Below are 26069 nucleotides of genomic sequence, written 5' to 3'. Positions count from 1 at the left end.
GACCAGGGATAAAGCCAAGAGGGTATTTGAGACTGTGCAGAGAAACAGATGAGGCTGAGGCCAAAACTTAAATGCAATGTCTAGAAGACTGAGCTGTTACCCCTAAGCTCCTGGGGCAAGTCATAGTCTTAGCTACCACATTCAGAAATAAACATAATCACTGATGCATAGTGTAGTGAGAAGAAATGAGAAAATAATTTCTGCTATAATATTTACATTGTAAAAAACCAACAATTTTGAAAGACTTCAGAACTCTGATTAATTCAATAATCAGCCAAAATTCCAAAGGAGGGAGGATGAACATACAGAATCAGATACATTTTTGGATATGCCCAATATGGGAAATTGTTTTTTCTTGCCTATTCCTATTTGTAAAGGGTTTTCTTTTACTTTTAGATGGGGCAGATGGGAGGAAGAAAAAGAAATATTTGATAATTCAAACAATTAATTAAACAAAACTCCAAACTATTCCTCTCTGCCTTTGAATTTACCATGGCAACCAGCCAGGCTAGGTTAGAAAGGCATTTCCACAGGGCAGGGCAATGGAAATTTCTCTAAAACCTTTGACACCAACTCTTTTAGGCCTTTTATGGGTCAGATGGCAAAGGCGGCAAATACCCTCCCCACTTAAAGGACTAGCCCAGCCAGCATTAGATGGGTGCTGCTCTTACCACAGGGGCCATTTCCACTTTCTTGAGAATTCCATCCATGACTCTGACGTTAGAGTATAAATGTGGTGTTGAATTGAATTTGTTTTTAAAATCTTTAGAGAATTTTTCCCTTTTGTTTGTTTATTTGCTGGATGACCTTCTATTTTCTTCCCTGGATATCTTCCAGATAACTTTGCTCAGTTGACTCTTTTGCCAGGATTTCTTCCTGTTTGGTTGTCGTTCTGTCTCTCACTGTCACATGTGGCTTCTGCTCAACATATTAGGTATGCTTCCACCATACTTCTGCATAAAATTTCATATATTAGTCATATCTTTTGTTTTCAGTCTTTTCTTCCTAATCCCATTGTTAATCTAGCCAGGTCCTCATCACTGAATGTCTAATTTTTTTTTTTTTTTGGAACAACTTCCTAACACTCTTTTAACACCTACCTTTATCAATTTGCTGGCATTTTTCTTGTCAGATTATTCTTCTTAAATTATGCCCTTCATTGTGCTATTGCTGTGCTCAGGAATATTCACAACCTTATTGCTTGAATTTTCTTGGTCCTCCTTAATCTCATCCTTGCCAGATTCATCTGTGTTTGCCCAGTCCTCCAGTTAGGGCACGTCTCTTTTGATTTCCTTTATCTCCCATGGTTATTCTCATATCTCTGACTGCTCATCCAGTCATCTTGAACAAAGTATTCTCTACTTTCTTCTCCATGTCATCTTTGAAAACAATTGTTCCAAGAGTCACAGAGGTTATGCCACCACTGTTAATACCAGAGAGCTCACACAGGTTATCACGACCATAGCTAACTCTGAAAAATAAAATGAAATGAAACCAAAAAACTAACAGTGGTCATAAGCCAAAGGCTTTCTTTATTCCACTGGAAGAGGAAAACTAGACACATGTGCTGGGACTTCCTCTGATACTAAGGATACTTGACACTTTAGTGTATGCTGTGTGTTCATCCTTTGTTGCCGAAGAAGACCATGCCATCAGAGAAATAATGACATGACTTGCACTTGACTTTGTTTTGAGTGAGGGAGGGCAGTGCAGGTCACCAACCTCACTTCTCCTCCAAAGCCATCTGAATCCAGTGACCAGATATTCATCAGGATGACTGGAGATGCCCCAGGATGAGGCAATTGGGGTTAAATGACTTGCCCAAGGTCACATAGCTAATGAGTGTCAAGTGTGTGAGATGAGATTTGAACTCAAGTCCTCCTGACCCCTGTACTGGTGCTAGGCAAATCTCAATACATATACTAGTGGTTATGCAGTGAGCTACAGCCCTGATGACAAGTTTGATTCATAGCAGGGCTTCATGACCAGAACATGGTTTCTGCAAGGTACTTGTCCAAGCTCAGGGACCACCTGGTGCTGATGTGAAACCATTCTGGGATTCTGTTGTGGCTTAGTTTATCCAGAAGATGAGCGCTAAGGATTGTTGTTATTCCAAGGCCAGGAAACAACTTGCTTGCTGGGCCTTAGCTCTGGAAAACAGGGCATCTCCTAATAGTAGAGTAAAAAGAGAGGGATGATCCTGGCATGGGGATCCTGACATCTACCACTTCAAATCCCACGCTTCCTTTTATATCCCAGTTCAGGCCTTACCTACTCCTTGAAATGTCAAACTATTCCAGTCAGCAGTGGTACCTCCCTCTCTTGTACTTCTTCTGAACTGATAATTAATACTATACTTTGTAGTTCTTTGTGTCCTGTGTGTCAGCTGTATAACCTTGAGGTCAAAAACTCTTTTGTGCTTTGTATCCTTCATACACCTAGTACAATGCAAGGCATATACTCACTCATTGATTGTTTGAGTGATATTGTTGCGGTTTTGTTATATGTTGTGGTGGAACTGTAAAACTGTTGAGGTTTAATCTCTGTACACCCAGGGACCCCAAAAGCTATTGAGGTTTCATGATGTTTTGTGGTGGAACCGTCTCAAAGAATTCAGTCAGACCACCTTTTAATCCAAGTAGAAACATTTATTGAGATTGACGCTGTTCATGAAGCAGGCTAAATTTCAAGAAGAACCAGCAACTTCAGAGAAAGCAAGTTGAATTTTTATAGGTTAAAAATGCAATTATATGACAAATTGTAAATACTAAAAAGATAGGAGGGGTTTGTTAAGGGATTAAGTAATAGGGGAGGGGTCCCAGCCACAGTGGAACTGTACATGTGATTACCTACAATACATACAGAAAAACTCATTTGGGGAGGTATGCGTGTATGATAATACTATTAAAATAAGCCTCTCTACATCATGAGTTTACTCTAGGTCAGTTACTAGGCAGGTGCCTACTTAGGAAAGTCCCTTCTATTGTTTTGGGGTCCACACCCTGCTCAAGCATCCTGATGTGTTGCTTTCTGATCGGCTGAGCACCATGGTCCTAAGGCAAGATGGATGTAGTTATGGTTGAGCGCATGGACACACCTGCTGTTTCAGTGGGAAATATGAGGAATGGGTCTGGGGGCAGTGGCTAGCTAGAGGCAGTAGCTGGGGTCCCATCACATGGATATACCTACACTTTCTGTGAGAAACATGAGTTCATGGACACACTTGCTGTTCTAATGAGTAGTCAGGTATATGTGAAGAAAGGATATTGAGTGTGTGTGTGGCTCGGTAGGGGCAGTGGGCCTGCTGTTCAGTGGGGAGTATAAGAAAGTTAGAACAATGGGGCCAGGGGCAGCTTTATTAGGATTCCATCAATATGAAATTGAGAAAATGTTATATTGGCTTACATTTTTATATATTTTGAATTTCCAAAGCACCTTCATGTATGTATATACATATATACGAATATCTATATATGAGTTGATCTTTGTAATGACTTGGATATGTGTATATGTATATATATATATATATATATATATATATATATATATATATATATATATATATATATATATATATATATGCTATTGTAACATTTATATAGAGATTTAAGGTTTATAAACATCTTTATTTATGAAGAAAGTAACCCTATATGTGCCATTTCTCCCCCCTTCTCCAATAGATTGCAACCTTAGTCATATCCCCACGCTCTCAAATATTTAGTCACTTTCTACCTCCTGGGACCTCCCCTACTGCCTTAAAAAAATGCAAGCTTCCTCCATTCAGTAAAGATACAATATTCAGTAATTTTAAAATTTTACTTTCTATACCTACCCTTTACTTTGTAATACATTTGAATCAGAAATACTTTTCTTATCCCTTGCTAATGGATAAAAACTTACTATGTTAATAAATGGATGAAAACTCATTTTAAAATTTTTCATTGAAAATTTCCATTGAGCTGTTTCCAATGATTTTATTTTACATATAATTATAACTTTAAATAGTATGAATTTGGAAAATTTAAACACTTCATGGGAGTCATTGTTTGCACTAATAAAACCACTGGTATATCAATCTAATTTTACTCCAATTGTCAGGTTTCAGTACCATGGATAGCACACAATCTTAGCATCTCATGTTTGAAAGAGATCAGAGAAATTTTCCAGTAAAAATCTCAACAAAAATTTCCTCTGTTGAAATGGTTTTTTAAAACTCTGTGTGTGTGTGTGTGTATGTGTGTGCATGTGTGTGCGTGCATGTCTGTGTAAGTCTGATGGCTTAGCAGTCTGATGAAATCTATAAACCTTAATAGTTGGCCAGTAATGGCAGATGGTCAATTGTCTGTGGGGCAGGAAGAATATGATCACATGTAATCAATCTAGCAATGAGTCTAAGTATAGTAATTTTGAAGTATTAATTAGCATGAATGATATTTTGATATCTGCAACAACTGTAATGTGATATTAAGATAGCTGTGATTTTTAGTGACAATAAAATCATAGATACTGTTAATAGTACTGTGGTTTGTTGTCTACATTAACAATCAAAAGGAAATGCTAAATCTTAGGTAAAGATTAGTGAACATAAAGATGTGACCTCCTTTTTTTCATTCATGGAGTCCCTGAAATCTAGTCACATATCCTGGGCTCTATGCACCTCATATTAAGAATTCTATTTTAACAAGCCTTGGTCATATAGTCTTTACCTAAGTCCTCAAGTGAGGGGAAACCTACTACTTTTAAAGACAGCTCCTTCACTTTTAGGATAACTCTAATGGTTAGAAAGTTCTTCCTTAGTCTATATCTAGCTCTCTATTTTCACCCATTTTTCTTAGTTCTCTATTCTTAAATCATCCATACAAATCTATTTCCTCTTTCATATGATAGCCCTTTATATATCTGAAAACAACTACATGTACTCTTCTATTTTTAGGATAAACATCCACAGTCCTTTCAATGAATCTTCACGTGGCATAATTTGAAGTTCTTTACCACTCCAGTTGCCTTCTTCTGATCGTTCTCCAGTATATCACTGTCTTTCCTAAGTTGCAGTGCCTCCAACAGAACACAGTACTTCAGATTTGTTCTGACTAGGGCAGAGTATACTTTTTGCCTTATCTGGAACACTATATCTGTCTCTTTTTTTAAAAAATGTATTTATTTAATTTTAGTTTTCAACATTCTTTTCCAAAAGATTTTGAATTCCAAATTTTCTCCCCATCTCTCCCTCTTCCCACAGACACCTTGCATTCTGATTACTTATTCCCCCAATCTGCCCTCCCTTCTATCACACCCCTCCCTTCCCTTATCCCCATCTTCTCTCTTTTCTTGTAGGGCAAGATAGATTTCTATATCCCATTACCTGTATTTCTTATTTCCCAGTTGCATGCAAACACAATTCTTAACATTTGTTCCTAAAATTTTAAGTTCTAACTTCTCTCCCTTCCTCCCTCCCCACCAATCCTCACTGAGAAGGCAAGTAATTCAACATATGTTATACATATGTAGTTATGCAAAAGACTTCCATGAAAGTCATGTTGTGAAAAACTGTATTTTCTTCCATCCTATCCTGTCCCCCATTTATTCTATTCTCTCTTTTGACCTTGTCCCTCCCCAAAAGTGTGTACTTCTAATTACCCCTCCTCCCATTTGCCCTCCCTTCTATCATCCCCCACACCCTACTTATCCCCTTCTCCCCAACTTTCCTGATAGATTTTCAAACCAAATTAAATGTGCATGTTATTCCCTCCTTAAGTCAAATGTAATGGGAGTAAACTTCACTTTTTCCCTCTCACCTCCCCCCTCTTCCCCTCCATTGAAAAAGTTTTTTCTTGCCTCTTTTATGAGAGATAATTTGCCCCATTCCATTTCCCCTTTTCTCCTCCCAATATAGTCCTCTCTCACCCCTTAATTTTATTTTTTTAGATATCACACCTTCCTATTCAACTCATCTTGTGCCCCCTGTCTATACATAATCCCTTCAACTACCCAAATACTGAGAAAAGTCTCAAGAGTTACAAATATTATCTTTCCATGGAGGAATATAAACAGTTCAACTTTAGTATGTCCCTTCTGGTTTCTCTTTCCTGTTTACCTTTTCATGCTTTTCTTGATTCTTGTATTTGAAAGTCAAATTTTGTATTCAGCTCTGGTCTTTTCATCAAGAATGCTTGAAAGTTCTCTATTTCATTGAATGACCATTTTTTACTCTGAAGTATTATACTCAGTTTTGCTGAGTAGGTGATTCTTAGTTTTAATCCTAGCTCCTTTGACTTCTGAAATATCATATTCCAAGTCTTTAGATCCCTTGATGTAGAAGCTGCTAGATCTTGTGTTATCCTGATTGTATTACCACACTACTTGAATTGTTTCTTTCTGACTGCTTGAAGTATTTTCTCCTTGACCTGAGAACTCTGAAATCTGGCTACAATATTTCTAGGAGTTTTTCTTTTTGGATCTCTTTCAGGAGGTGATCAGTGGGTTCTTTCAATATTTATTTTACCCTCTGGTTCTAGAATATCACAGCAGTTTTCCTTGATAATTTCATGAAAGATGATGGCTAGGCTCTTTTTTTGATCATGGCTTTCACGTAGTCCTATAATTTGCAAGTTGTCTCTCCTGGATCTATTTTCCAGGTCAGTTGTTTTTCCAATGAGGTATTTCACATTGTCTGCTATTTTTTCATTCCTTTGGTTTTGTTTTATAATTTCTTGATTTTTCATAAAGTCATTAGCTTCCATCTTCTCCATTTTCTTCAATGAGCTTTTGGATCTCCTTTTCCATCTGGCCAATTCTGCTTTATAGGGCATCCTTCTCCTTGTTGACTTTTTGGATGTCTTTTGCCATTTGGGTTAGTCTATTTTTTAAAGTGTTATTTTCTTTAGCATTTTTTTGACTTTCCCTTAGCATTTTTCATATTCATTTTTCATGATTTTCTTGCATCATTCTCATTTCTCTTCCCAATTTTTGCTCTACTTCTCTTACCTGATTTTCAAAATCCTTTTTGAGCTCTTCCATGGCCTGAGACCAATTTGGATGGAAGAGCTTTGAGTTTGTTTTCTTCTGTTTGCATGCTTTGGTTTTCCTTATCACCAAAAGTAAGATTCTATAGTTTGATTCTTTTTCTGGTTTTTGCTCATTTCCCCAGCCATTTACTTGACTTCTGAGCTCTTTGTCAAGGTAGTTCTCTACTTTCAGTGGGGGTCTGGGGGGGGGGGGTGTGTACTGTCAGATGCTGGATCCCCCCACAATCTATGGGCCTAGAACTCCAGAAACAGTGGCTATAGCTGCCCCTGCTGTTGCTGTGGCTGCTGGGGGTTCCTCTGCCTCTCCCCCCTCAGCCACCCTGGGACTGGGGCTGGACCACTCCACTCTCCTGAACTGGTCCCGCAGGCTTTTCCCACTGACCTTCCAATTTGTCATCAGCATTTTGGGGTCCTGAAGTCTGGAAACCACCACAGGTGTGAGAGATTCAGTCCCCCAAGGCTGGCTCAGGTCCCCTCTATGCATTCACGGCCCACACTGGATTGTGTTCTGCTCCTAGCCATGGCGTGATAGACACTTCCCAGTGACCTTCCAGGCTGTCTTGGGCTGGAGATTTGCTTCACTCCATCATTCTATGGGTTTTGCAGTTTCAGAATTTGTTTAGAGCCACTTTTTACAGGTATTTGACTGGGATTGGGGCAGTGCTGTAGAAAGTCTGTGCTGTTACTCTGCCATCATGGCTCTGCCCTCACACTGTGTCTCTCTTAAGGCAACTTAATATTACTCACAAATTTACTTATACAGCAAATGAGTGGTGGTGGTGGAGGAATGGAACATTTTAAGTGGAATTGAATTAGAATGATTTACTTAGTTTATTTTTGAAACCAGTCTGTGAGCTTTTGCTTCATTAGTAGATTGTCCAGGGATCTAAACTAACTGCTGGGGAGAGTGGGTCAGTTTGCAGTCATGCTGAAGATTTATATTAGAGTTGAATAGGCCTTGCTGGTTTAGAAACTGAATTAAATTGGTGGACATACAGGAAAATGATCCAGATCTCCTTATTCCCCACTGTGGGTACTTATATGTAGGTAGGATAGGATAGAGCCAATCTGGTCATACCAGAGTTGTTGGGATTGGAAGGTGTCTTTTTGTAGATTTTATTACACAAAGAATTAGAAAACATGGCCCCTGCCCTTGTGGAATTTATAATTTCACTTAGGATATACACATGCATACTTACATATGTACCAATTTAATTTACAAGAGATATTGATCTCTAGATATAGCTCCATGTGCAGAAACTTGAGATAATAATGAGTCAATGTATCAACAAATGAAATGTAGTACAGGCTGAATATGTAAGTGTTAAGGGGATATAACAAAATGAATTAATGTAAAATTGATGGCAGGGCAGGGAACTCTATGCTAGAAATTAATTTATCTCACTGAATATCTCACTCTTTTTCAGTCTTTTACAGAGTGAGTGGGATAAATGCCATATTTAATATTTCTAAAGACATTCAATTAGCAATTATTTTATGGTTGGGAATGTCAGCATAGTCTTAGTACTGATTTTCTAAAATCCAGTCCTAGCTTTATTATGCATTTCTGGGACATTAATTAGTGACTTTACTTTCCTATGATTTCCAATCTGTATGCCCAAGTATCTTCAGGTTATAAGGAGTACTAAGAAATCCTCAAAAATTATCAAAATGAAATTAATTTTTAAAACCACACAGAAATCTTATGCCAATTATTCCTGGTCTGTGCTGCAAAATGAAATGCAAGAACAAAGCATTTTAGAGCTAGAAGGAGCCTTAAAAATCCATCAGTGCAATTATTTAAAATATAAGAAGATTGAAGTATACAGAAGTGAAGTAATTTGTCCAAAGGGCACCCAGGAAATTGTTGTTTTTGAGTCATGTCAGACTCTTCATGATCTCTTTTGGGGTTTTCTTGGCAAAGATACTGGAATGGTTTGCCATTTCCTTCCTCCAGCTCAGTTTACTGATGAAGAGACTGAGGCAAACAGTGTTATGTACATGATTTGCCCAGGGTAATACAACTCTTGTCTGCTACTAGATTTGAACTCAGAAAGATGTCTTGCTAACTCCAGGCCATGTACCACCTCGCTGCCACACAGGAAATTAGTGGCAGAATAAAAAGTTTTTCTCAGGCTATCATTGTAGGACTACGTGTAGTGATATTTTATGTTTTTACACTTTAAAAAATCCTCTTTGTGTGTGGGGAGGGAACAGAGGAAGAGAATTTTTAAACCAAAATTTGAAAAAAGAATGTTAAAATTGTTCTTACTTGTAATTGGGGAAGAATGAAATATTAAATTAAAAATAATTTAAATAATCCTCATTGAGCGACATGTATTATTCTGTCACTTGGGTCCCCAGACTATAATCCAAATCTTAATTATGGAATTGGATTTTCTGGTGATATATATTTTGTTATTTTTGATATTATGGTTATGATCGCACTCCAATCTAAAGTTGTTGATGCTCAGTAGTCCTAATGCACATACAGCATATAGGCAAAGAAAAAGTTTGTACTTTTCCACTGTTCTAATCTGTTAACTCTGTGTTAGGCAGTTAAAATGTGCAGTTTTTGATTAGATAAAAGTCTTGCCCTAATGCAGGGATCTTGAATCTTCTCTTTTTGCTGCCTTAGTTAATTTAGATCCTCCCCCTGTTTTAGTCCTGATAAACTTCCTGTACTAGAGCCTTACCCAAGCCTGGTGTAGATAAATCACTCAGAACTTCTCCCCCACATCTGAGTCTGACTAGGAAAGCCTCCTCTCACCAATTGTTCTAAAGCAATCCCATCCTTGGGGTATGTAATATCACCACCTGAACCCCAACTTTGAGTGTGTTTCTTTTCCACACAGCTCTCTCTACACTCCTCAGTTTCTTGCCTATGTTGGGACAAAACTTTGTTTATATTTCCCTAGTGTATAGGCTTTTGTTTGCCTGCTTGCTGCAGCATAAAAACAAACTCCTGTTTATATCACTTTCCCAAGTACCAAATTCCTGTAAATCCCTGGTTTCTGCCAGAGCTTTGAGGCCAACTAGAGCATCTACTTATTTCATTATAGTCACTTTTTAAGTATGAGCTTCACCTTTTGCCAATCAGACTGAGAACTTTTACCCTCCTAGATAAATACCTCATAAAAGATGAAAAATACCTTAGGCTTAGAATTTTACTCATGGCTGAGGAGGACTGCTATGGATCCCACCTTTCACAGAGAACAGCTGATTTTGCCTTTTCTTTCTAGCCAATGGTGATCAGATCTTTCAGAAAGGAAACTAGATGAGTCATCTTCTGCAGATAAGCTGCAATATTAATAGTTCTATCTCCATAAGGTCTCAGTGCACGCCTACCCATCTCCATCACTGGAGGGGCTCACGGCAAAGAGCCCTCTTCCCAACAGCTTGGATCTTCCAGCTTCTGAGACTGACTCAACAGCTGGGCAGCGCAGGGGGCCTGGACCTGAAGTCGTCCCCCTGCGCTTTTTCCTCTAACCAGTTCTTCACGGGTTGTGGTCATTTCCTTTTTTTAGACAGATGGACTTGGAACCGGCTTGCTCTTGGAACACCACTTGAGCGTGTCTGCAGTGAGTATCTTCCAAAGTGGGTCAATTCTGGGTTTTCAGGCTGAACAAATGCTAAAACATATCTGAAGAACCTGGCTGTCTTGAAGTGTGTGTGTGTGTGTGTGTGTGTGTGTGTGTGTGTGTGAGAGAGAGAGAGAGAGACAGAGAGAGAGAGAGAGAGAGAGAGAGAGAGAGAGAGAGAGAGAGAGAGAGAGAGAGAGAGAGAGAGAGAGAGAGGAAGGAGGGAGACCTCCTTGAGATCTAGGACAAGTTTTTGCTTTTCTTTGCATCACCAGCGCTTGGCACAGTCTGGGGCACGTAGCAAACGCTTAATAAATGTTGACCTGACAAACCAACCGGAAAGGACTTTTTAGTTTATTATTCAGGGAAGGATTTGGGGCGTGGGGGAGGGGAGGAATGGAGCCCAGAGCCATTGTTATCTCGACTGGCGCTCAGCCACGAATTACTTAAACTTGGCCCGGGGACTTCGGCGTTCGCGTTCCCTTCCGTCACCTCCCGACTTCGTAAAAAGGAGGGCGTACGGACGGGCGATCCCCCAGAGCCCCTGCAGAGCCGAGTCCATTGCAGCCCAGCGCGGGGGGCAGCTTCGCAGGGCGCTCCCACGCTGCCAGCAGGGGGCGCCCCGCACAACAACAGTCTCCTAGAGGCTGTCTTGGATTCTTGGCTCCAGCTTCACCCAGCCCTGGCCCGGCCCCGAAGGTCAGGGGCCGGGCTCCCCGCTGGGTAAGGAAGGCCCTGTCTCGCGCTCACCCTCTGCGCCACATCAGGCCCCGCCACTCGGTTTTTGGCTTGTTTCCCCTTCCCTCCCACCCCCAGGCTCCGGCGAATCCAGGGGCAGCGGAGAGCCTCCTCACCGGGCGCGCTGCCAACCGCCTTCTCTATGGCGACAGGATGGAGCCGGATGGGAGGGGCTTCCGGCGCGGCCGGAAGTGTGAGGCGCTGGGGGCCGGAGCGGAGGGGAGGGATCGTCCCGCGTCTGGCTCGGTCGGTCGCCGTCGCCCGCCGTCTCTTCTTTGGGTCGGGTCGGCTCGCGCGTGGTGCGGTCGCTGGGAGCAGCCGGGGCTAGCGGCGAAGGAGCCTGTGGCCTGCAGGGAGCGGGAGCGGGAGCGGCGGCGGCGGGCGCGGTGCGGGGCCCCTCGGCGGCTCTGACAGGTGAGAGCGGCTCCCCGGGGAGGGCCTCTCCGCGCCCGGGAATGCGGGCTCCGCTCGGCTCCGGGGCTCCGAGCCTCGGCCGCCATCTTCCAGGCCGGAGCCCCCGGCCTCCCGCTCGCCGGGAGCCTGCGCCCCGAGTGCTGGGGAGGGGTCTTGGGCGCCCCGGCGGCGGGCCGCGCCGTGACGCGGGGCCGGATGCACCCCGCCCCGCACGGGCTCCGCGGCCGGTCCTGGGTCCCGCGCGCCCCTCGTTCCGCCGCGATGCCCCATCCCCTCCAGGCCTTTCTGCCCTCCGGGCCTCGCTGCTCGTCCCGAACAAAAGAAGTCACCAGAGAAAGGCCATCCTTGGCCGGGGCCGTCGCCATGGACCGGTCTGTGCAGACTGGTCGCTACCCCCGGGCAGGGCACCCTATTTACTCGTATTTTGGGGGAGTCACCCCGACATTACTGACGGGGCTGGGTGAGATTTCACCGGTACCTGAGCCCCAGGTTTACCTACAGCGCCGAGAGGTGAAGTGATTGCCCTCATTCATTCCGACTGTGCAGCCGCCCGTTGGGGAGGTCGCTCCGGGGAGACGCCTGGCTCGCCGTCCTCGGAGCCAGAAGGGCCAGGTTTGTTTTTGTTTTAGTGAACGGGGCGACTCGGGGCGACTCGGGGCGAGATACTTCTTCCCTGTCCGCCTCCACCCGTTAGAGAGAGTGCAGAAATGTTGGCGTGGCGCAGCTCACCCACGTGGGGAGGTTCCTATAGAGTAGTTTATACGAAGATGGGACATCACCCAGTGCTTTACTCCCCACAACGACTTCTTCCATTGCAATGACCGGCCTTTGGGTCCGGTGAGCTGGGGGTCGTTTATGCAGGACCTGACGGAACGGAACCCTGGCTCTGACTGTCATGGGGCTCTCCCCTTAGCCAACTGGACGGTGGCCCGTGTTCTTTCACCCACTGAGAGGAAAGTGCGGTGTAGACGTTCGGAGGGCCGTATAAAAGTTAGCAGATCCTGGGGACCGGCCGGAAAGTAGGTTTGAACGCCACCTCTGCCCTTGTTCACCTTGGGCAAAGAGCCCAACGTGTTTGGGCCTCAGTGTTCGGCCTTTGTAAAGTGAGAGCATGGGCGAGATGGTATTCTAGATCGGGGTGCTCTGGAGACTGAAGGCGGCCTTCTAGGTCCTTGTGAGCCGCCGTTTGATGTTTAGGGGATTTGTCCTGTGAAGTGTGCATCTGTGAAAGGGCTGCACTTGAGGACCTAGATATATACGAGTGTGTTCGTCCTTTGTTGCCGAAGACCATGCCATCAGAGAAATGATGACATGACTTGCACTTGACTTTGTTTTGAGTGAGGGAGGGCTGTGCAGGTCACAGAGCCATCTGAATCCAGTGACCAGATATTCATCAGGATGACTGGAGAGGACCCAGGATGAGGCAGTTGGGGCTAAGTGACTTCCCCAAGGTCACACAGCTAGGGAGTCTCAAGTGTCTGAGGTGAGATTTGAACTCAGGTCCTCCTGACTCTTGCACTGCTGCTCTATCCACTGCACCACCTAGCTGCCCTGAGGACCTAGAACACCACATTCAAACTGCCAGGCCCAAGGCTCCCCAACTCTGTTCTAGATCAGTGCTCTAAAATGGTGACCAAGTCCTCTGATGGCCTTGGAGTATGCTGAATGACTCCCACTCCCTTTCCAAATAATTTAAGGCCGGGAAATGAGTCTTATCCCAACCTCCACATGATAGTCAATCACTGGGTGGTCTGCAAAGCTACTTTACCATCCTTTTAGTCCATTTTCCTCTAATACTCCTATCTTTTCCTATGTCTGGAGCCTCCTGTGGCTCTCTGCAAGCGCCCTACTTCTCTTATGTTACAGGTTTACAGGGATCCAGGCACTCATACTAGTAGTTTTTTGGGCATAATATTCAATTTGCCCTCCTAGCACATCTCCCCACTCTACCTCCTAGATCACTTCTGGATAGGTTCAGTTACAATGCAGGCCACAGATGGGTGCAGTGACTGGTGAGTCCTGGTCATACTGTCCCTAAAAATATATTCGTAACAATATTTTTAGAGAGCAAAAAATTTTTGTACCATTAATAAGTGATATATTATTTTCAAAGTATTGTTTTTCTTTTTTCTTATCCTTTTTTAATTTTGATTTTTGTGTAAGTTTTATAATTTACATAACTATTAGAGTACTACACAGACACACACACACACATACACACACACACACTTTGCAAATAAGTAAAAATTTGGAGGAAGTGTGCCCAATAACTTTTTTACTAATGAGGTGAGTTATCAGAAAAATTTGGGGACCAATGATCTAGAAAAAATGAGCAGCATTTTGGTACAGTAGAAAGACCACTTGGTTTGCTGTCAGAGAATCTGAGTTTAAATATCGTCTCTTACACATTTCCTGTGTGTCCTTGGGCAAGTGACTTAACATTCTGAGCCTGTTTCCTCCTCTTTAAAATATCTAATCCAATATCCTCTTTGGTCATGTCCATGTCTTTGTGATCCTGAGATCCCTAAGGTCCTTTCAGTTTATTATGCTCAGTAAGTTTCAGTGGCTCCCTATTGCCTATCAAAAAAATTCAAACTCCTTAGCCCTACATTCAAACCCCTTACCAAGGTGAAGCCATTTTGTCCAGACTTTGCTCACTTAACTGTGGAAAGTGCAGCGGATTTGGAATTGGAAGAGTTGAGTTCAAGTCCAGATTCTGTTACCATCTTGTACCTATTCAAGTCACTTAAACTATAGGCTTTGGACTGATTAAGACAGTAAGGTAAGCAATATAGGCAAAGACTGTAGGCCAAAGGTGTAATTTATTTATTTATTTATTTTCCATTAAGTTCACAATTTTTAATGATTTGGAGAAATCTTTCTCTTTAGAGAAAGATAACAACCTTTAATAACTTGAAAAGAATGTTTTTGTTTGAATTAAAAAAAATTAAACCAGACTCAAACTTGTGGGGAACTTGGCCTCTGGCATTAATGAATACCATTAAAGGAATGCTAATTATCTTTTTTTTATTATTCTGATTATAGATTGTGTCACCACCTTTGAGAATAAAGAGTGTGACTTCATTTTCCAGTTTTGCAACCAACCTACCTCAGTCTCTCCTCCATTAAATATTAGTCACTTCTGAGGTGAGAGGATTAACAGTTGATAAAGCAATTTATGTATTAATTTGGAGTAGACGTTTTAAATTGATATTAGGTAAAACAATTGTAATTATGCCATTGAAGCTTTCTAGGTTTTTTCTCTGTTGTTCCTGCATCTGTAATTTACAAAAATAAAGATGCTGAATTTCAAATAATCGATTCACCTTTTCCTGACTAGGTAATAAATGTCTGAGACTGGATTTAGAAGTAGAAGGGGCCTTAGGGATAATCTTTTTCAGAGTACTATTTTGTATTTGAGGAAATTGAACTCCATTAAAGGAAAATGACTTTTCCAAAGCAATGTAAACAGCATTCTGGGATCTAAACCTGTGTTTTAAGGGGAATTTTTGGATCTAGAAAACTTTCCAGTAAAATGCACTTTAAAAAAAAGTATTTTCTTTTGACAGTCACTCTAAAACTCTGAATTAAAAATGACATGCTGATATCTTAGATCTTCCTATCTCCTTGCACAGCAGTCTATCATTGTGCCACCAGCTGCCTCTACGGATCGAGCACCTTGCTTTCCTTGTACGTAGTAGGAACTTGATAAGTATTTGATTGATAAATGCTGTGAATATAAATTAAACATTTTCTGAGTTGTCTTTTTCGGAGTGGTAGGTTGCCTTTAAAATCCTGATATGTTCAGAATAGTGTTACAGTTGTGTTTTTGAAGCACTAATCCATTGTGGATTGGGGAAAAATCAGGGAGAATGACATGTTGGGGGTTCTTGCAAGTTATTCTTCTTGCATGTCCAATCACCTTTCATACATTTTGAGCTGGATGTCCAGTAAACATCTTAAACTCAATATGTTCAAAATGGAACTCATTTTCTTTCTTCCTAAATTGCCCCCCCAACCCCCCGAATTCAAGCTGTTGCCAAGGCCTGCCAATTTCACCTTTTCAACATCTCACAAAAGAGACCTTCTTTCCTCTGACATTGCCACCATTCTAGTACAGTGCCTTGCACCTACATTTTTGAAATAGCCTACTGGCTTGTACTTCTCACTTCTCTCCTTTTCTAATGGGGGAAGCAACATAGAAATGCCTATGTACAGACAGAATATGTATGTATTCAGGATAGTTTGGGAATGATTTCAGAGGGAAGGCATTAAAAGAGGTGGAACTTTAAGGAAGCTAGGGAACCTAACAGGTGTACATGACAAGGAAATAATTTTAGGCTTGGGAGACAGTGAAAATGCATGGAGTCCAAAGATGTGTCTCATACAAGGAATAGCAAGGAGATCAGTGTCATTGACTAGTGGGGGCTGGGGAGTAAAGTGTAAGAAAATTGGTAAGTTAGGAAGAGGTCAGAACATGAAGAGCTTTAAAAGCCAGAGGATTTTTCTGTTTGATCCTGGAGGTAATAGAGAACCACAGGAATTTTTTGAAATGGGTTGAGAGTGACATGGTTAGTTAGATTTGTGCTTTAGGAAGATTATTTTGATATCATAGTGGAGTATAGATTGGAGTGGTGAGAGATTTAAGCCAAAGTACCACAAAAGGCAAAAAAAGGTCTAATTAAAAAAAACTATAAATTCTGTTTTCAAATTTCTTTTTTATCTTGCAAATTTATTTAAGTGTATTTGTTGAGGAAATGTTAAAATGATAGGGTTATAGAATTTAGGAGGAAGGGAATAATAAGCATTTATTTAGAGCTAGAAGGGGCCTTAGAGATTATACTTTTCAAGAAAACACTTATTTTAGAGTTAAGGAAACTGAGGTCCAAAGAAGGACTTTTTTTTTTCAGTGAGAGAATAACATAGTTATTTGTTTATTAAATTAAATTAATTATTAAAATAACAACAAGTCAGTTGGATATAGAAATCTGTCTTACTGTATGAGATTTAGGAGGGGGAAGGGATAAGAGAAGACTGGTGAGTTAGGAGGGTTTCTATCACAAGCATGAAAGAATGTATATGTAGAGCCCACATCACATTGCATGCCTTCTTGATGAGGGAGTAGGGAAGGAGGGGGAGAAAATATAAACGTTATGGAAGTGAAATGTTGAAAACCAAAAACAAACAAACTAATAAAAAAAGGAACATGATCCTGGAGAGATGGACTGAACACTTCCACAACTTTCTCAACAGACTGTCATCAACTAGTACTGAAGCCGCTGACTTGAAGCCTCAGATTGAAGTCAATCCCTCTCTAGCCAAACTTGCAACTGAGGGAAGTTCTGGATGCTGTTAGGCTCCTTTTGTGTAGGAAAGTACCTGGTGCTGATTCTTTTATTTTTAAAATTTTAAACTTATTTTTTTTAGTTTTCAGCATTCACTTTATTTTTTTAAAATTTTATTTGTTTTCAGTGTTCTACAATCACTTCCATATATCTTAGATTTTATCTCTCCCTCCTCCTCCTTTCCCCAACTACTTCCCTGAGATGGCATACAGTTTTATGTAAGTTCTACACATACATTCCTATTGAATACATTTTCACCTTAGTCATGTTGCATAGAAGAATTAAAATGAATGGAAGAAATCATAAAACAAAACAATACAAAAGAAAATGATCTGCTTCATTCTGTGATCAAATTCCATAGTTCCTTCCCTGGATGTGGAAAGCATTTTGCCTTAAGAGACCATTGGGAATTTTTTAAGTGTTTGCATTGCAATGAAGTACTAAGTATACCAGAAAAATTCCTCACACACTGTGGTTGTTGCTGTGTACAAAGTTCTCCTGGTTCTGCTCCTTTCACTCAGCATTAGTTCATATATGTCTTTCCAGGCCTCCAAAGAAGGACTTTTTCAAGGAAATATAAGTTATAATTCTGGAATCTTAGCCTGTGCTTTTTTTTTTTTAAATTAATTTATTTATTTAACTTTTAACATTATTTTAACAAAATTTTGGGTTCCAAATTTTCTCCCCTTTTGTCCCCTCCCCCCCCCAAAACACCAAGCATTCTAATTGCCCCTATGACCAATCTGCTCTCTCTTCTATCATCCCTCTCTGCCCTTGTCTCCATCTTCTCTTTTGTCCTGTAGGGCCAGATAACTTTCTATACCCCTTTACCTGTATTTCTTATTTCCTAGCGGCAAGAACAGTACTCGACAGTTGTTCCTAAAACTTTGAGTTCCAACTTCTTTACCTCCTTCCCTCCCCACCCCTTCCCTTTGGAAGGCAAGCAATTCAATATAGGCCAAATCTGTGTAGTTTTGCAAATGACTTCCATAATAGTTGTGTTGTATAAGACTAACTATATTTCCCTCCATCCTATCCTGTCCCCCATTACTTCTATTCTGTCTTTTGATCCTGTCCCTCCTCGTGAGTGTCAACCTCAAATTGCTCCCTCCTTCCCATGCCCTCCCATCATCCCCCCACACTTCTTATCCCCTTCTCCCCCACTTTCCTGTATTGTAAGATAGGTTTTCATACCAAAATGAGTGTGCATTTTATTCCTTCCTTTAGTCGAATGTGATGAGAGTAAACTTCATGTTTTTTTCTCACCTACTCTTTATCCCTCCACTAATAAGTCTTTTGCTTGCCTCTTTTATGAGAGATAATTTGTCCCATTCCATTTTTCCCTTTCTCCTCCCAATATATTTCTCTCTCACTGCTTGATTTCATTTTTTAAAGATATGATCCCATCCTCTTCAATTCACTCTGTGCACTCTGCCTCTATGTGTGTGTGCGTGTGTGCATGTGTGTGTGTGTAATCCCACCCAGTACCCAGATACTGAAAAGTTTCAAGAGTTACAAATATTGTCTTTCCATGTAGGAATGTAAACAGTTCAACTTTACTAAGTCCCTTATGACTTCTCTTTGCTGTTCACCTTTTCATGCTTCTCTTGGTTCTTGTGTTTGAAAGTCAAATTTTCTTTTCAGCTCTGGTCTTTTCATCAAGAATGCTTGAAAGTCCTCTATTTCATTGAAAGACCACTTTTTCCCCTGAAGTATTATACTCAGTTTTGCTGGGTAGGTGATTCTTGGTTTTAGTCCTAGTTCCTTTGACTTCTGGAATATGCTATTCCATGCCCTTCTATCCCTTAATGTAGAGGCTGCTAGATCTTGTGTTATCCTGATTGTATTTCCACAATACTTGAATTGTTTCTTTCTAGCTGCTTGCAATATTTTCTCCTTGACCTGGGAACTCTGGAATTTGGCCACAATGTTCCTAGGAGTTTCTCTTTTTGGATCTCTTTCAGGTGGTGATCTCTGGATTCCTTGAATACTTATTTTGCCCTCTGGTTCTAGAATCTCAGGGCAGTTTTCCTTGATAATTTCATGAAAGATGATGTCTAGGCTCTTTTTCTCATCATGGCTTTCAGGTAGTCCCATAATTTTTAAATTGTCTCTCCTGGATCTGTTTTCCAGGTCAGTTGTTTTTCCAATGAGATATTTCACATTATCTTCCATTTTTTCATTCTTTTGGTTTTGTTTTGTGATTTCTTGGTTTCTCATAAAGTCATTAGCCTCCATCTGTTCCATTCTAATTTTGAAAGAACTATTTTCTTCAGTGAGCTTTTGAATCTCCTTTTCCATTTGGCTAACTCTGCTTTTGAAAGCATTCTTCTCCTCATTGGCTTTTTGAACCTCTTTTGCCAATTGAGTTAGCCTATTTTTCAAGGTGTTATTTTCTTCAGCATTTTTTTGGGTCTCCTTTAGCAGGGTGCTGACCTGCTGTTCATGCTTTGACTTCATGTCTGTCATTTCTCTTCCCAGCTTTTCCTCCACCTCTCTATCTTGATTTTCAAAATTCTTTTTGAGCTCTTCCATGGCCTGAGCCCATTGGGTGGGCTGGGACACAGAAGCCTTGACTTCTGTGTCTTTCCCTGATGGTAAGCATTGTTCTTCCTCATCAGAAAGGAAGGGAGGAAATGCCTGTTCAAGAAAGTAACCTTCTGTAGACTTATTTCTTTTCCCTTTTCTGGGCATTTTTCCCTCCAGTGACTTGCCTTCTGAATATTCTCTTCACACCCACTTTGCCTCCAGATCTGCCCAGCCAGCGCTTGGGGTCTCAGATTCAAATGCTGCTTCCCAGCCTCAGGGCTTTGGGCGGGGGTGGGGCTGCTATTCAGTGTGAGATAAAGTTCATCTGCTCAGGTCGGGGCAGGGCCACCTCTCAGGCTCAGTTCCCTCAGGGGGTTTATGCTGAGACCTTCAACAATGGATCCAGGCTCCTGCCTGCTTGGGGAGCCCTGGTCTGCTCCCACCTCTGCTGCTGCCTCCTGTGGGGCCCTGAGTTACGGGGGCACCCCACTCCCCTCTTGACCCGCCAAAGAGACCCTCTCACCGACCCCCGTCACCTCTGGGTGGAGGGACCCGTGCGGCCGCTGGAGATCCCGTCCCTGAAGCCTGCTCTAATCTGCTCCTCTCGGTGCAGCACGGCCAAGGAGGGCTGGGCTCGGCTCCATGTCCACAGCGAGACGGACCTTTTGTGAGAGGTTTTCAGGCTCTCTGGAACAGAAATCTCCGCTCCACTGTTTTGTGGCCTCTGCTGCTCCAGAATTCGCCGGAAGTTCTTTTTTACAGATGTTCTATGGGCTGTGGGTTCGGAGCTATGTGTATGTGCGTCTTTCTACTCCGCCTTTAGCCTGTATTTTAGGGAACTTTTTGGATTAGGAAATTTTCCAATAAATGCCCTTTTTTAAAAAAAGAAAAGAGTTCATTCCTTAACATAATATTGTTTCCCCTTAAAATGTTGAATGAAAAATTATAAACAGGTTTGAAGGTAATTTGTTAGTTTGTCTTTGAAAGTGTTTTTTTATTTGTTGTTTTCCTTTTAACTAAGTAGGCAGCTTCAGGAGTCTGGGGAATTTGGTTTGGAACACTTTTTCTGTTTTGCTAGTTTCCAAATAATTATTTTATACATTGATTACATATGGCGTTCTCACAATTTTTTGGTAGGGATTCATGTTTACTTTTTGAACTTTGTAATAGCCATGTGAATGCAGTCTTTCTCAAAGCATTTGCAAATAGTGTCATGTGTAATAATGAGTATCTGAGTATAACTCCTAGGGACATTAAAACTGATCGAATCATTGATTTTCCCCACCCTGATCCCTATCTTTTATTGATGAGGAAATTGAGAGATTAGTGGTTTACTGTGGGCTTGGAGGTATAGTTAGTACTTGAGCCCAGGTCCCAAAACTTCACAACTATTACTCTTTCTGCTACACTTCTCATTATTTAAGTAAAATGGAAATTAAATGAATTACTCAATTCATTTCAGTAAATGTCGATGCATTTTATGTGTAAGCATTGTGCAGGGTCCCAGCATACATAGACAGATGGTTACGGTTCTGCTAAAAAAGGAGTTTACTTTCTCCTAGGGGATGCATTACAAGATTAGCAAATAAAAAGTAATCTTAAGAGTTAAAGAGTACTAACAACTAGAAATACCAGGAATGGTTTTGAAAGAAGTTAGTGTGTAAACTGAGACTTAAAGGTAGAGGTTTTAAACCAGGCACATGGCCAGGAGGAAATGCATTCCTTATGTAAATGACAGTTTGTGAGAAGGCATTGATTTGGAGAATGGAACGCAAAGCCCAGGTAACAACTAGTAGGCCATTTTGGCTGGTACTTAGAGTGTGTTTTTGATAGGGGGAAGGAACATATAAAATGTGGGGGCCAATTTGTGGAATGCTTTAAAGTGTCAAAAGTTTGTATTTCATCCTAAAGGCCCATGAAGCTTTTTGAGTAGCGAAGGACATAGACATATCTGTATTTTAAAAATACTAATTTGACAACAGTATGAAAATAATAGTAGAACAAGGGAGACGCTCAAAGTGGGGAGGGCAGATAGACTGTCATAGCAGTACAGGCAAGAGATTTGAACTTGAAGTAGGATAGTAGATGTGTGAGTAGAAAGAAAGGATGACTGAGAGATGTGGAGGCAGAATTCGCAAGACTTAGCAACTGACTGGATATCCATGAGGGGAGGTAAAGGAAAGGGAAGATTGACTCTGAGGTTGCAAACCAATAGAATTTCAATAGAAATAACAAAGTTTGGAGGAAGAATTATTTTGGGGGAAATACGAGTTTTGGATGTGTTTAGTTTGAAGTGCCCATGGAACTCTTAAGTTAAGATGTCAGATAGGGAGTTGGTAATGTGGGAGCATAGTTCATTAAAGACACCAGGGCTCAATAGCTATATGTCTATATTTTTATGTGTTTGTTTATATGTGTGTGTATATATTTGTACATGTATTTGGGGATTATATGGCTAAGCATGATAATTACCTATGGAAGATGATAAGATCACCAAGGGGAGTGTAGAGAAGAGAAAAAAAGCCTTGAACATACCTTTGGGAAATACCTGTATTTACTGAGTTGGGAGATGGATGTTGAGATAGTAAAGAAGACTGAAAGAAAATTATTTTGACAGCAGGAGAATGAAAGTCAGAACACTGTCACAAAAACCTAGGAAGAAGAAAGAGATTGACAGTTTCAGAAGCTGCAGAGGGGTCAAATAGAATGAAAACTACATTTATCAGAAGTCCTTGGTAACCTTGGAAAGAATAGTTTCAGTCAGGTGGTGAGATCCAAGGCCAGATTGCAAGGTCAGGAAATAGAAACAATGTGTATAGAAAATCCTTCCTAGGAGTTTTGGAGTGAAAGGAAGAAGGGATATTTGGCGAACTTTGAGACGTTCCAATATCCCTTTATGCTTTTGTCTGGAATGCTGTTTCTCCTTAACTTTGCCTCTTGAAACTCCATAGGGTCCCTTTAAGGTTTATCCCAGAGGAAACCTCCCATAATGAGGTTTATCCACATCCCCTGCAATTGTTAGTGCCCCCTCTGCATTGTTTCATATTTAATTTGTACATATTTTATGCTTATTTATATATTTGTCATTTTACTTTAATAGAATTTAAGCTCCTCAAGAACTAGGAATTTTTTACTTTTGTGTTTTGAACCCCAAACCCTAAGCCCAGTGCCTTTACATAAATAAGTGTTTGTTACTGGTTGTGAGTTGGAGATAAGAGAAAGGGAATGATTGAGGGGGCTAGCCTTTGGAATAGATAGGAGGGAATAAAATGAAATACCAGTAAAGACTTTGGTCTTGGCAAAGAGTTGGACATTTTTTTTTCCAAAATTTTTTTTTTTTTAAACTTAAATACTAAAATATACAGGGGGAACTAAAAATACTAAAACTTAAATACATGATAAGAAAAGAAAAAGAAACATTATAACCTTAAGTGCAAAATAAGAAAAAAGAAAAAATATATTGCCATGTGTTTGCAGGTATTTACTCCCCTGGGATCAAAGATCTTCTCTGGTTGTTGCTGGTGGAGGACCACTGTTCTGCCCCTAGTGTTGTTTGTTTTTACTGCTCTATATTAGCCTGAGGTGCTGTTTTGTCTTGTTTGTGGTGGAAATCTGTAGAGGTTGGAATTTTCCCACCTATTCTGCCTTCTTCCCAGAATTCTGTCCCAGAAGGGCCTTCTTTTCACCAGAGGCCGAAGCAAAAGATGAAAGACTTGGGGACATGATATAGAAAGATTTTGGTTGTATCCAGTAGGGGAGAAGTGGGTGCCAGTGCTAGAAGGCTTCTTTTTTCTCAGTGAAGTAGGATTTCTCTTGAGAGGAAGGGGTTAGGGGGAATTGGGAGCCTTAAAGAGTTAAAATAAGGCTTGGAAAGTGTGATAGTCAACCATGGAAGAGTAAAAGAATTTCTAGGTAATAGTGAGTGCTCAGTTTAGTTGGAATTTAAGTTTCTGACACCATCCCTTGAAACTTTAACAGAACTGTGGTGATCTGTGGGTCTATATTGCTATTTTCTCTGGTGACTTGGTTTTAGAAATTTGCCAGTCTTTTCTGGAACAAGAGGAAGGTTGAGAGCATGATGCTTAATTTTAAGTTGTAATCTTGGACTTCTTCTAATTGTGTGATTTTTTAAAAAAGTGTTAAAAGTTGATTTAATATTTTGTAATTCAGAATGAAATTTTGAGAAAGTCAGATTTGTGAAATAAAGTTCTGTACTTATTTGTAGTGTGAGCATGGTCTCTAATGCTTGTACTAACTGATCTTAGAGCTTCCTTTTCACAGGGGAATCAGACAATGGAGTAGCACAGTAATTAGCCAATCAGGAGGACTTCTGGTGCCCAGGCCTTCCGGACATACCAGTGATCCTAGGGAAGTAAGCTTTAGCTGAACCCAGAGATGCCTGCAATTGCTGAAACCTGTTGACCACCTCAGAGAGAAAAGCAAAAATCTCAGTTGCTGACTTTTACTTTCAGAGCAGCAAACATTCTGTTTTAGTGTATTTACAGATGTCTTCTTAACTCTCCCACCCCTACCCCTTCCCGTCTGACATGTATAGATACCTCACTTCTTCCAGCTCACTTTTGAGCATATGGGAACAGTGTCTCACTGTTCAGCTTGGAAGCTTCTTCTAAGGCAATAAATGCAGTTATAATCTTTGTAAATTGTGATCAGACTGTGAATCATTCCAGGCTCCCCTTTTGGAGCTGGGTTTTTTCCATTTTAGCAGTTCACAGGGGTTTTTATTTTCACAGTAGAAAACAGAAAATTTATTTTATGTCCAGTATTGTTTATAGCACATTTGACAGTAATATTTTCTTTAAATTACATTGATTCATACAGCTCTTTTATTTTTAGGTTAGTGATGTATTTTTAATTTAGTAACTTTCTTTTCCCTACTTATAGTTTAGGCCAGAGGTTCCCAAACTTATTTGGCCTACCACTCCCTTTAAAAAAATTTACTCTGCCCTCCCCATCCCCAACTTTTAACTCTTTAATGAGTTTCTTAAAATATTTACATCATTTCAAAAAATATAAAATATATTTAAAAAAACTGAAGCATCTTAAATAATTGTAAATTTGTGGAGTTTTTCTTGCATTGAAATTTTTAATAATGTGTCATGTAACCATATAGTATTGTGTTATAAACAAGTCATTACATGCACCTATTCCTGCCAGTGCATTCTGGACTTCCCTATGATGTGCTACACTTCTGCCTGCCAACACTTGTTTGTTAAGACCTGTCAGGGTATTTGACCACTGATCAGTTATAACTTACGTTTTGTATATTTATTTGGAAAATAATCACTATGACTTTAACTTTATTACACAAGAGATGAAACCTGTACAAAGGGTTTTTCAAAATTTTCTTATCTTTCCTTATTCTTCTACTGGCCCCCTTTTTTTATTCAAAGCCTCCAAATTGCACCCAAGGCTACTACCACCTCCCTGGACCATTCCAGTGCCCCCAGGGTGTGGTATCACCTAATTTGGGAACCTCTGGGTTAGGTTTTGTTTTTCTTTAGTTGATAACCATATTTTAAGTGTGTGATTTGACCTTAAGATTCTTTTACAACCTTATATTGTATTAAATTCAAGTTTTGGCCTTACCTTGTCTAGAACCCAACCTCCATGGCACTTTCTGGACATTTCTATATCCTGTCTCCACTGGGGCCAACCTTTTCTTCTCTCCTCCCCTCATTGGAACTTTAGGCTTTGTCCCCGGGTGAGCTTTGGCCTTATTTTGAACTGAATTGGGCGTTTGTACACTATGCCACCGCAATTCTGGCCCTTCTCCTTTTCCAGTACTACTTTGTGTGTTGTCTTTCTCTGTTAGGTGGCAACTTCCTTAAAGTTTGTCTGCACTTGTTTGTCTGCATTTTTATCCCCTAGCACTTAAAATTGTTCTTGGCAGTGAGTACTTAATAAAGATTCATCTGGTTTTTTATCTCTGTCTCTAATATTTAATCACATCTCCTCTGTTGTACGTGTCCCAGCCTTCTCCTTTTTTCTATTTGTTTTCCTTTTTTAAAAGAAGTGTCTTATATATGTGTGTATATATGTATGTGTGTGTGTATATATGTATATATGCATCTATATACATATATATAATTACCTTGATAAAATACACAAAGTCTTTATTTCTTTTAATATTTTGGAAGTAATTAGGGCATTTACCATTATTTGTAGCCACTTTTTTTGTGGTTGTTTTGCTTTTTTTTCTCCTCTTTTCTTTTACTTTGATCTCTTTTTGTACTTGCATATTATTTAACTGCATATATGTTTTAAAGTTTAACAAAATTAACCATGTAGGAATAGGTAGAATTTGTTTCACTCTGTGTATTGACATTTTTTTATTGACTAATCTCATTAATGTTTTTCTGAAGACAATAGCTTTAATATTTTGAAGATTTGAATTGCTTAATGTATATGTCTTATTT

At 40.4% G+C, this 26069-nt stretch overlaps 1 protein-coding gene across 9 annotated transcripts in view; it reads left to right on the top strand.

Annotated features, from left to right (window-relative positions):
* Nucleotides 1-26069, top strand: part of WDR37 (WD repeat domain 37) — a 124459-nt gene that overhangs the window by 6047 nt on the left and 92343 nt on the right. The window contains exons 1-2 of one of the 9 annotated variants that reach the window (XM_072652057.1): nt 11669-11758; nt 14804-14905. The exons of 2 other annotated variants lie outside the window; for them this stretch is intronic. The gene's annotated coding sequence lies outside the window, so the exon portion shown is untranslated. Of the gene's footprint in view, nt 1-10361; nt 10607-11629; nt 11759-12959; nt 15449-26069 lie in introns of those variants that run through there. 6 more of the 9 variants (XM_072652051.1, XM_072652054.1, XM_072652056.1 and 3 more) reach the window with 6 other exon arrangements.

Source organism: Notamacropus eugenii, chromosome 3, assembly GCF_028372415.1.
Source record: "Notamacropus eugenii isolate mMacEug1 chromosome 3, mMacEug1.pri_v2, whole genome shotgun sequence".
Lineage (NCBI taxonomy): Eukaryota > Metazoa > Chordata > Mammalia > Diprotodontia > Macropodidae > Notamacropus > Notamacropus eugenii.
The sequence above is the reverse complement of the archived record's forward strand: the minus strand, read 5'-3'. Positions and strand labels throughout refer to the sequence as shown.